Below are 12,999 nucleotides of genomic sequence, written 5' to 3'. Positions count from 1 at the left end.
CAGGAGTTTGCATACCCGCCATATTTGTATGAATAACGCAGTGCTGCTCTCCCATTGACCACATTTAGATCACACTCAGCTCTGATATCTTTCTTGGGTATACTACCGCAGTCAGTAAGGCTCCTTCAGTTGATTGAAAGATATGAAACCCTTGTTCCTGGGCTTGATGGGTCTATAATTAAGAGCTTTAAGATCAATGTTGTAACTCCATGACAGACATTTCTTAGCTTTAAACACTTTAAATGATTTGCTGGTCTCAGATGCTGAGCCATAGTCCTTAAATTCTCAGTTGCTCATGACGGAAACCACATTTACCTCTGTGTTTATGCAATGGTTGGGGGGTCCCTCCCCATTCTGTGTGTAAACACACTGAGTCGCAAAGACACTGGGCGCCTACAAAGTCTAAAAAAGTAAAATGTTTCACCATGTGTACCCTGAGTGTACTTATACATCAATTAAGCCCACTTGAAAATGTTCCACAGTCTCTTGATGGGATTACTTTTTGCTTTGGTCAACAATGTATGCAACAATGCATTCACAATGTGCAAGGTTTAAAATAGGCCCTGAAAGAGTTTACTTTCTCCACAGAAAGCTTTTGAGAACTCAGAAACACCGATACTGTCTTTCCTAGCATGCCTTTTCTCTCTAGCTGTGTTGAGTAATTGAGTATTTGATAGGCCATGCAGCAGTTTATCCCTGAACACCTCCACAGCCCTTGATAGCAAGTGCTTTTATGCCAGCCTGCAGCAAGTATGAACTGCACTATCCTGTCGATCTTATTTTCTCCATATTTGATACCAGAAGGTTATGATGCTTTCCATAATCTCTCATTGTGTTGAGTGTCCAAATGCTGGTGGCCACGTGTATATAATGTATCTTGGCATTCAACATCAGAAGTGTGGGGAGAGGAAAGGTTATACGCTAAAGGAGAGGGAAGAAGAAGAAGCATAGCTAATGCTAAAAGCCTTTGCTCGATCCACAGTTTTCCTCCTATCGACTGAAGGAATTAAATTTACACGTAAATCCCTTTAAATTGAAATGTTCAATTTCTAATTCAGAGAAAGCTGAAAGAAAACTTTTTTATATGTCAGCTTTCTGTCTTCCCATTTGCCTCATCCGAGACTCTATAGCGACCCAATACAGGTCCCCAAAGGAGATTTGTGTCTTCTGCTCCTCAGTAGTCTTGCTATGAGCATCGTATGCTTTCTAGGTGATAGATTTGCACTATAGGGTGCACCATACAAATCTTGCTTGCTTGCTTTTTTTCATGGACTCCTGTGTGAAGATTTCCAGGTCATGCCAGCCTTCTCCACTAGAGAGGGAAAGATGGGATTGGAGACTTCAGTTGTGGTGTGAATCTGCTTGTCTTTGACCCCATAGGCTCTATGAAGCACACACACACACACACACACACACACACATGTATGTATGTATGTATGTATGTATATATGCTTATATAAAAATATTTAAAAAAATGTGTGAGTGTGTATATGTATATATGACCATATATGACCATACAGACCTGGTAATCTATTTCCAGAGGGATATGCATTATCTTCTGAAAGCTTGTGGAAAATCAGAAGGGGAGTTAATATGTGGTTAAACTTACTGTAGCTTTCTATGCTGTGGAAAACTCATTCAGAGATGGGTTTCTGCCATAAGTGGTGTAGAAAGAAGGACTCAGGATAGAAATCTTGACAAGACAGTTTTATTTCTGGGTCACCAAAGAAGGAAAGGGTTTCTGGGAGCTGAAAATTTGCATGCTATTTGCTTTGTGGCCTGGTCACTTTGAAGGGTGAAGATTTATTCCATCCTGAGAATCAGTTGGGGTAAATTCCTCAGATTTCCAGAGCCCTTTTCTTCCATGACAGCCCAATTGCCTCAGCAGACATTTTGCCAGGCAGGTGGCCACCCACTGCCATCATTACAGCTTCCTCTCCTTTTCCTGCCAAAGGTGCTTAACTCACTTGATATCTGTTGATGCTCTTGAATGAGATTTTCCCCCCATAAAGTAACTCCATTCTCATCTGCTAAACTTTTGTCTCATGTAACACACCTATAAAGAGAGTATCTGAAACCCATGCTGCCAGTCTCATTATTCAATATAAGCAACTGTCTTCCCATTAAACAAGCAAACAAACTTAATGCCTACTCTGTGTACCTCTAGAGAAAATTCTGAAAGGAGTTTAGCCAGAGTCACTGCTGCAAAGTACAAGAGACATCACTGCCTTGGTTATTGCCTGCATGGCATCAAAGTATGGAAATGAGATACAACATCTGTGTTCATTTTATAATAGAAAGTATTTCCTCTTATAGAATGTATGTGCACATTTATATAGCTATGTATTACCTAATACAGACATGATGGTTATCACACCTGAGGGTATCACCTAGGGCTGGTGGGTCTGACACAGGACCTCAAGAGGCTTGAGCAGCAGCTGGGGTCCAGGTGGCCATGGGCCACCTGAGTTTGTCTGACACAGCAATGGAAGAATACAAGGAAACAAATCAAAAAAGCCCCAAAAGAGTTGTAGCTTGACTAAATGTATTAAATGTAATAGGAGGGAAAAATGCAGCTTCCTGCTCAATTTACTACCAACAAGTCAGCTGGTAAAATAATAGCCAGTATTACAGCTATTCTGCAGGAACACTTACCATGGCACAAGGGATGCCACTGCTCTCCCACGCTTGGCTTTCAGAAGTGAAATCAACAGGAGGGCAAATCTGTTCCCTCTCCCGCACCATAGCAGCATTATGGAAATTATCAGAAAACTGCCCGCTTCGCCAGGGCTTGAATGACATCTTGAAAGCCAGATTAGTCTGGGGACTCACTCCTGAAAGTGCCCAGGCGAGGACTGCATCTGAGGCAGCCTGCAAATTTCACCGTGCCGTTGAAACTGCTGTGTCTATGGAAACGCGGTGAGAGCTGTGAGAGAGTCCCGGCCTCGTGCTAAGACAGAAGGGAAGCAGCATAAAATAGCCGAGGCGCTGAGCGGTAGGTAAGTGGGAGAATCCTAAGCAGGCAGAAACATGTTACCGTGCAAGGGGAACTTTCCCTAACCCTTCTGCATGTAGATTTAAAGGTGAGCGTTTGAGAAGGTGAAACAGAAAAAAAAAGAGCCTGCTGCTTAGGGAAGGGTAAAGAAAAATCATTCTTGAAGGATGGGAGACTAAATAAAAATATGCATGCTGCGGATGCAGATAGTGCTGCAGACTGTGAGACTGGGATAGCCAGTTTAGAAATATTCATCTTGCAGAAGATGGATAGAAATATAATCTGGTTAACACCCTGGGTAGTGGGGAGAGACTGAAGATGAAGCTGGATATAGGATCATCATGCAGTGGCTGTCATCTTGCTTTGGCAGTATTAAAAATCCCTTGGTGGCATTGCACTAATGCAGACACCAGTATCACTGAAGATTTAAAACTCAGAAAAAGCAAGGATAGGGTCTGAGTATCCGCCTATCTTCAAGAAGGAATAACCAGCACAGTAACAGCAGAAAAAGCCAGTGAAATTTAGCCAGGTTGGAGCTGGAAGAGCACAGCCCCGTCTCTGAGCGGCACCTGGCAGCTGCTGAATATACATCCCAGTTAAGGCCAGACATGTCCCTATGCTGAGATGCCTGTTGGAGGAGTCTTGTCACCCTAGGCTCCTTCAGCAGGGCGGGAGCTTGCACACGCACCCCTCCATGGGGCCAGCGAGGATCCCAGTTAGATGTCTAAAGCTAGGTGGCATGAACAGGAATCCAACTATGTGAAATATTCAAGGAGAGCATCACTGAATCCTGGGGAACATGAGTCACTCTTTCATATTTGGCACTCTYGGTCCCACCACAAGAGCATGCTTCAGCACATAGCAGAGAAGCTTTCATGTCTTGGGTTATGGCAGGTGGTTACAGAAGACCGTCATGGATATTATCTCAATAGCAATTTCTGGCCACACCAAAGTGGTTGGTTTTTAAAATGGTTATGGTAATAATTTACCAGGTTACTAATTAGTCTATTAATTTTGAAATGGTTCAGAACAAGGTTGAAAAATGATGATTCATATGTATTGTTTATCAAGAAAGATTTCAGAGAGGACAACTACTTGTTACAAGTATATCACATACAAGTATGCAACGGAAGAAGAAAAAAATAAGAAACCACAGAAAATAATAAAAAAAACTGAGGAACATTATTAATCCACCAGGAGAAGAAAAAGCAGACCACATTATATGTTCAGGAAATTAATATGAATGATAGGAAAATAAAATAGATCGATTGCATTCTTTAAGTGCTGTAAGAAGGAATAAAATTACACCTCACATCTTCTGCATTTACCATCAATTACATTTCTTTTGTTTCCTGGTGCATGATTATACACGATTGCCTTAAAAAGGGGTTATGTCCCTTGTTCATTAGTCTCTAATCCTAGTCCTATATTCAGGTGTAATGCCATTTCTTTGTCAAATTTGTAAGTAAGTGATGAGAATCCATCTCTCAGAGACAAACTCATTGACAAACTCCAGGAATTAGGGCAATCGGAAGACATTCATTTTAGTCCTGAAAAAGTGTAGCAGTATTGCTGCTTCTTTTATGCCTTCTGTTGTGCTTGTGACAGTAAGGGCTCCTTTTCTGACCATTGGAAAGGATGCTCTGCTGCAATATTATTTCTGATGAAACAGCTCTCTAATACAGAGGAAAACCATAAGAATGTATCTTATCAGCCCTAGTAAATGCAGCTTTTTTAGTGATTCAGAAAACTTTCAGAACAAGGGGATGATTTATTCTTGGTCTCCAAAGGTGTCAGTCCAGGCAGCAAGATGATCTTCTAGATGCAGTAAATGGAAAAGCACCTGCCTGAGGTTTTGCGGGTTGGCCAGGCACTGGCCGTCATGTAGACTCCCCGAAAGGAGCACAACACTTCACTGGTTCCCAACAGGCATGTTTGTAGTCTGGCCCACCTCCTTCCCTGGGAAATGTGCTCAGAAGCTGCTAACCTTGTTGTGCTTGTTCAGGTGCTTCTTCAAGTCACCTGGAAGCCTGGAAGGTCTTTTAACAGACACAGATTTCCCAAGCTGTGAGGTCGTCAGCTAAAAAGTGATGCTGTGGCAAAGGTGTCAGAGGGCTTTGCTTTAATTATGCTAAATGTTATTGACTACATTTATGGCTCTGTTGCTTGAAAATGGCTGTTTTGTCTGCTGTGCTATATTACAAGGGCTAATAGTCCCACAGTTTAAAGAACTTGACTCTTATTCCAAGTTTTTCTGCCTAGTAAGTACATTCTAATTTACATTCCTCCTCAGTTAGTAAGCTCTAGTTCAGCCTTGAGTCCTTCTGGAAAATCCTGGACTGATTCATTTTCCCCCTGAAGAAGCTCCTCATAAACTCTGGCTCACCCCACATGCATACATTTCATTTTAATTAAAAAATACCTTGCTGGCATGACAAGCTATACAAGTTTTGCTAAAATATTAAATAATTTAAAAAAGACCTCAGAACCCTCGGGTCTCTGTCATAGAGAGATACAATACATCAAACATCTGTCCAGAACAGAATTGAGGATAGTCGTAACATTTGGAGTTTTAACTTCTTTCCATTTATCATTGTGACGCATTTCTGATTTGGAGGCAGGTTCCTTTGCAGAATGATCATAGGCCATCTTTTTCTTTCCCCCTTAGCTGTGCAAAGGTTCTCTTCAGCATTTTTAGTGGAAAGTCTTTTACTATTTTTTAATTTTTTTTCTACAAAATATCTTTCTCACATTTCCACCTGTTTCGAGCACAGAAATAGGATGTGTTTCTCCATTTCAGTTCCTCCCCTATCACATTAGTTTCTCAGTGATTTCTTTTCAGTTCTGCACTGTGCTTTGCCTCTTCCAATTTCCACTCCTAGTTTACAGTCATTGATTCTTTATATGCTGAGGATCTACTCTAGCCTGGCACATCTCACCCTGTGAAGTTATCCATTACTGTCAAAGAGCTATTTAAAACTCTTCAGCAAGTCCATTTTTCAGGCTTTAAAATACTTATGGCAGTGACCTGTATACAGTTTTGACTCAGGGTTAGGCCTGGGGATGGAGGCACGTTTTTGCTCTGTGTACTCCGGAGTCCCAACCTCCCTGTCCCAGAGTAGGGGGAGGAGATATAATTCACAGAAACTTGTCCAGCACCTGGAGAGCAGCGTAAGTAAGCCCATTGGAAATGTAGAGCAGTAAGGTGGAGCGTGTGTACCACCTCTGGTATGTAGTCAGGCAACTACAGCAGCTGCAGCTCCTAGCCAGCATTGTTTCTGAGTGTTGGGAGAGAGCGAGCGAGAGACAGCAAGCAGAGAAAGGCAGACCATAATGCCAGCCAATGCAGGAATACCACTAAATGAGCTTGCTCAGGTATGGAAAGCTATAGAGGTGTGTTAACACGCTGCTCCACCTGGGCTAATTAGCCCGGATGATATGACCTCTTTCTAAGCAAGTTACCAGGGTATCTTGGTGAAGCGCTGCACTGTGCTGTGCAAGGACATCACCTGTAGCCCACAGTCCCAGGGTTCAGATGCCCAGCTGAAACACGGGAGACCTACTCAGCTTCACCAGGGCAGAAATTCATAGTCAGCTGTTTCTTGTCCCAGGAGTGTACCTTAATCACCCACCGCATGATGGGTGTACCGTGGATGGGTGCGTACTCCAGCCTTCTTGCATAAGCTGAGTTACTGGGCAGAGAAGCTGTCGAGCTACCCGGGACCAGGGAGACAGTGGGCAAATGCTAAAGGGAGGATATGCAACACCACCATACAATTCATTAGTTTTGCTGGGTGTGAGATTATTAGTTTTGTTTTGTGTGGGATTATCAGTTGTGGTGGCCTTCTCTGCTGATCCCAGGGCTTGGCTTGGCCACAGATTGCAGCTCCTGGTGTACTGATAATTCAGGGCTGCAGTCAAGAGCAGCACAGATAGGTCAGCCCAACACCATGCTTGAGTAACTCAGTTACAAAACATGGTACCTCTCAGCCCAGCTCAAGCACTGTGACTTGCTGGCAGAGCTACCTCACTCTCAACTCCCCCATCAGCCTATCTGGTGCTTGCTTAAAGATCTCCCCACGGTACTTGAGTTCAAAGCTTAGACATTCCCTGAGGTCACCCCAGTGAATTTATTCCTGTACCAAGGTGCATGTTGGTGTATGTCCCTATCACCCAAAATAACATTTTAATTTGTTTTGGAAGGTCTCCCACAGTGCCAGTCTTCTGAAATGCATTTCTTGGCCATATAAATTCCTCCACTGTTCATTCATGTACTTCATTTCAAGTGCAAGCGACCCACATCGTAGAGTTGTTCCATATGTGAGCCATTTTGCCAATGCATCCAAAAGTGGTCATGTAGATTTAATATTTATTGTTATTTGTACAGCATTTAATATTTATCTGTTACCTGTGTAGCAATAAACTTGTTCCAGGCACGTAGTAGCTCAGCGAAACAAAGTCCAGCGAGACAACATTAGCAAATTGCACATATGAAGAGGAGGTGGCAAGGCAACAAAGCAATGTCACCAAGCCATGAAATTTCTCAGATGCCTTTGCAGCGAAAAAAAACAGAAATAGTGGCTGCAGGTAGTCTTGTACACTGACTGAAACCATGGGCAGCACTGAATGTTTTGGAGAAGGACATAGGAATCTCATTGCAGAGATGTATAGCATAAATTGTTCTTATGGGAAGTTTGCCTCTTAACTCTCATTAGTGAGTCAGATAAATGGTATGGGCTAAATATGACCCTAAGCATGGCCGTGACCTTCTTCCTCTCCTCTTCTGTCCCAAAACCTCACTTCAGCATCCCATAGTCCATTGGTCCTCTCCAATGCCCTCGGCCACAAATGCTTTTCCTGAACCTTTTGGGTGCCTAGAGATGAGAGGAGGGCAGGTCTCTGCAAGGTCAGTGCCTTACAGCAGAGCAGGTACCTGCCAACAAGCTGACCAGAGGCACGTGCGTGTGTGGATATGCTCAGCCCGTGCCTCTGAGGAGAGCCTCCCTACCAGTCTGCCCAACTGCGGTATTTTATTTCTGTTTGGGGCAGTGGCCCCTGGCTTCTCCTCAAAGGATTCTGCAACCACAAGACACGGGCATAATGCAAAATACATATTTAGACAATTTTCCTGTACAAAAACTCTCCCTATATTTGAGTAAATTTGGAATGTAACACATTTTTTATTCTAGCTAACGTAACATATCTCTCAATGTTCATGCCATCCATATAAATATTAGCCCATTTTCAAATCCTCTCTTTCTAGCCTCAGTGGTATCTGTGGCTTAAAGTCCCATGCATTAATTATACTTTGTCTAATAAAATATTTCCTTTAGCAGTTTAAATATGTTGGGTTTAATACACTTATACTGTAATTTATATGGCAGAAATTGACTTCTAGGTATCACTTCATTTACCTCCTGTGTTCCCTATTATTCATTTCTTCTCAAAACTAATGTCCCAATTTTCACTCTCTTTGAAAAGAGAATTCCTTCTCTCCCTTCATATCTGTTTTGAAGTCAATGATCAACCTTGAGTGCAACACTACAGCTGAGTGTGTGCTATTAAGTTACAGTTTCAACATTATTTCCGAAATAGTCTTGAAATCACCTAATACTTTTTGGGTGTTATTTCTTTGCCCTGCTGGAAATCAGGCAGAGGTTTTTAGTGAGACAATGGTGGCCACATCCTAGGATTGTTAATTCTGAAGAGAACCAGAATCTTAAACTTTTCTAGCTCATTTTGTAGGTAACAACTTAAAAATTATTTCCAACACTATAACCATAACCTGTTTTCAAAGTTCTCTAGCTCCTGTATTCTTGCACTCTGTTCCTCACCCCTTTGCCACAGATCTTTCCYTCCACTCCCCCCCACCCCAATATTCTTCCATGTCCAATGCAATGTAGAAACTCTTGGTTTTCATCTTCTGAGACCACCTCGATTCCCCTAACACTCTACAAGCTATTAAGACCCAAAGTCTTTCTTGTTTCCACCCCTGAAGAAACTGCTAGTAAAACCTGCCCTCCCCTTCTCCCACCCAAAAATATCACTGAGTCATTTCCCAGCCTTTGGCACAGGTCCTAGTGGTGTCGTGCCCTCTCTCTTTCTCCATATGACCCACTTTCTCTTCCTCCACCATGAGACAATCATCTAATGCACAATTTCCCCCATCACCCTGCAGGGCTACTCAATGCATTTCATGTCTCTCCTGAGGAATTCCCAAAAGGGTTTCTTCCCCCCCCCCTTTGTTTTTTTACAGAGACAGCCCTCACTGCTGCTCAGCTCTGGGATCTCCTAACCCTGGGAGGTGGCGGAAACCCATCCCAACCTGAGTTTCCCCGTTTGCATGAACCCGAACCGTTGTTGTCACCTAGTTCCTGGGAGTCTCTCAGGAAGGGGAAGTGAAGCAAGCTCACCCAAGTCAGAGATTTGGATGATTACTGAATGTTTGTTTCTCCTCCCTTTCCAACCTTCAGGGCTTAGGTAATGATGGAAAGTTTCACAACTTCTGTTTCATTTCATGATTAGACAAAGAAAAGTCAGTGGGAGACACGTGCTCATCACTATTTTCTAGGGAGGTGCAAGGAATTTGTCCCGTTTCCAAGCTTTACACTTCTGTTTTGAGAAGGAAAATGTTACGCTATTATTAATGAACTGGAAACTAATGAAAGCCAGGAAACTGAAAGCTACTGATGAATTTTTCAGGCCCAGAAGAGTTTCTGTGCTGTACTCATGGTAAAATCCTCCAGCATGCTGAGGTGTATGGATATGGCTGGGATAAAGACAATGTGGTGGACTCAGGAGTTTAGCCACCTATTTAAACTCTTGCAAAATTATAGCCTAGATTTGCTTCCTTCTTCTGTGGTGTGATTTTCATTCTTTTGAATGCCTGTACCTACAGTACAGTTTCTGATTAAATCAAATTTTCAGAGACTTAGGATAGCCGTAAAAATGTGCTAACTTTGTAGACATTTAGACTATGAAGGTCCCATCCAGAAGTGATTTTTAAAAATGAAATTCTGCACAATTGGTTTAGGGTTTTCTTAGAATTTCAAAGTTTGATGTGAGTGTGTGAGTATGCATATGTGTGCACACACCTTTGTGGTGTCTGCTAATCCAAAACTACACTGTTGACGACGCCTAACTTCTTTATAGACGGATGTTCACAGAGAGTTTTTTTGGGAAAAAAAATAATATTCTGTCTTTATCTTTCTTTTAGAAATGCATTTTATTCATATGTATGGTTTTCTACAACCTCTCTCCACCCATAATAAATAAATAAATAAAAAGATAAGGAAATTAAATATAGAAATTCTGGGATGTAGCATGTAGATCTGCTGGGAGGTGTGTGCTGAACTTGGATTTGTGGGGCTGGGGCCCCATGCACCGAGCCAAACATAATTGCCTCTAGTTCCTATGCACAGCATCTAATTTGTGGATTTAAAAGTCCATAAGTGCTCATTGCCATGATGGATCATAACAGCTTTTGAGGTAGTTTTCAGCACCAACGTGGTAAAAGATGTTCATTTAAAATTACACTAAATATATGCTTTTTTTTTTTCCAACTGTGAAAGACCATCACTACCAACCACTGTAATGAAGAGGATCCATTATGGCCTCTTTTGTGTCCCCAGAGGAGATTTGTAATAGAACAAATAAAAGGAATTCTGCACACACTAACACACACACACACACACACACACACACACACACACACACACATTCTTCATGTTACGCTGATAGTCTTAAGCTGAAATAAGACAAGAACAAGGCAGCTCAATGCCTTTTCTAGACTAAGAAGTTACAGTGTGTGCGTTTCAGCCTAAAACAGTTTGTAGGCTCTAAAAGCCATATTTTATGCTGCATGAGACAGAGCCTCTGAGGGTTTTCATAAGCCTGCTCTTATTTTCTACAGTTGTACCTAGGCATTGCAGATAGTAGAAACTTCCATCAGGGGTCTCTGGCTAGCAGATGATCTCAACACAGGGTGCTTGTGATACATGGGGATTGGGAGAAGTTTAAGGAAGGAGTTTGAGGCTTTTTGTTCTATTTCTGCAAGGGGCATGTTTGCAGCTCGGGTCCATGGGCCCTGGCTACGGCATACGTGAGTCTGTGCATGCAGCCCGGGCATTTACACGCCTCCCCCACCRCCACGCCAGGCCCCGGGAATGATTCCTCTGGCGTGTGCAGGATATAAAAACACCGCTTAAAGACAAAAATCATAAACCAGTGGTTTTAACACTGTGGTTAGGTCTGCATTTTTGGTTAAGTTGCCGAAAGTTACAGCTATGGAATGCTATAAAAATCCTTGGAATGTATCTCAAAGAGAGACATAAAATATGGCATGCAGTTGCTTTCTCTGTGTCTCATTTTATGGCAAGTGTGTCAGTTGGATTACAGGGTGTGCGTGCATGCGTGTGTGTGTGTGCGTGCGTGTGTGTCTCTGCATGCATGTTGCGGGGGGGGGGGGAGGTTGGAGATAGCAAAGGAATATGCAAAACTGCAAGCTGCTGCCGTGGAGCGCTCCCAGTTTGCTCAGAGGCTCTGGGCTGCCTCTTGCCTAGACAAGCTTTGATAAGTCAGATGAGGAATAGATACACCTGGAAAGCACAAATCCAATCGCTTTTTTTTTTTTTTTTTTTGAAAAGTAGCAGCAGCAGCAGGACAGGTAAGAAAAGGATGGGTGAGGAAGCATGAAACCAAAGTGACAAAAAGCCCAGCCCTATTTGAGTGAGGATCTGCCTTTTGCTGCACACATGCACAAAAAATCCTGATGAGAGGGAATAACTTGAGGGGTCAGTTCAGCAACGTGTTTCCTTCTGCTAGAAAAACAGGTCTCCTTCTAGCCTGGTGAAAGCTGACTACAGCCCTAACCTTGTCTACCTTGGGGATCCTTTCACATGTTGTATAACATGAAACTTGGGGAGGTGAGAACCTCATTTCCTTTCACAGAATTTATTTCAGCTTTTAATAAATGTCCAGGGAATAGGTACAAAGTATATTCAATGTGTGTAGTATATGTTTAATGCATATTCATATGTTACTGTAACGTGTAGTAGGAAGTAGACAAATAGATATACAGCATATTTATAGTATATATTACATAGCTCAACATTTCTGTCTCATATATACGTATTGTGCATTATCTGTATACATATTCCCTGTGTTATACAGAGCTATGTTTGCACATACGCTTACATATGTGTATTTTTCTATAAAGAAAAGACCAAATTTTTTATTTTGTATCATGGGTGTATTATATAGCATGCACAGGTCAGAGGATTGTTTTGATAATTTTACAGCTTTGGCTTAAATTAGAAAAAGGTAAATTACCTAAAGCCCGGGGAGCCTGAGTCTTATTTTCAGAAATGATTTAGGAATACAAGCCTACTCACTGTGAATGAGACTTAGGTTTCATACTGGCTTTTCCAAACAGTACTCAAGTGAATATATTGTATATACTCGGGCTTGGGGGGATCTTATTAATGTGTATAAATATCTGAAGAGATGGTGTAAAGAAGAGGGAGCCAGACTCTTCTCAGTGGTGGCAAGTGGCAGGATGAGAGGCAACGGGCACAAACTGAAACACAGGAAATTCCATTTAAACATAAGAAAAAGCTTTTTGCTGTGAAGATGGTTGAACCCTGGAACAAGTTGCCCAGAGAGGTTGTGGAGTCTCCATCTTTGGGGATATTCAAAACCCAAGTGGACACAGTCCTGGGCAATGTGCTCTAGGTGACCCTGCTTGAGCAGGGTGTTGGACTAGATGATCTCCAGAGGTCCCTTCCAACCTCAACCATTCTGTGTGATTCTGTGATTAAGTTTTTGAAAATGTTCATCTATGGTCTCTTCCTGTCTGAATATAATGGTTTGAATTTTTGGTACATACAAATAATAGCTGGAGTGGGCATCGTAGCAGCCAGTCCCACTGCTAGAAGAATGGAAACCCCCTCACACACATTTAGCAACCTTGGTACAAAACTGTCTGAGATTCAACTTAAATCTAC

The sequence above is a fragment of the Apteryx rowi genome, unplaced genomic scaffold (genome assembly GCF_003343035.1).
Source record: "Apteryx rowi isolate R43461 unplaced genomic scaffold, aptRow1 scaffold_209, whole genome shotgun sequence".
NCBI lineage: Eukaryota > Metazoa > Chordata > Aves > Apterygiformes > Apterygidae > Apteryx > Apteryx rowi.
The sequence above is the reverse complement of the archived record's forward strand: the minus strand, read 5'-3'. Positions refer to the sequence as shown.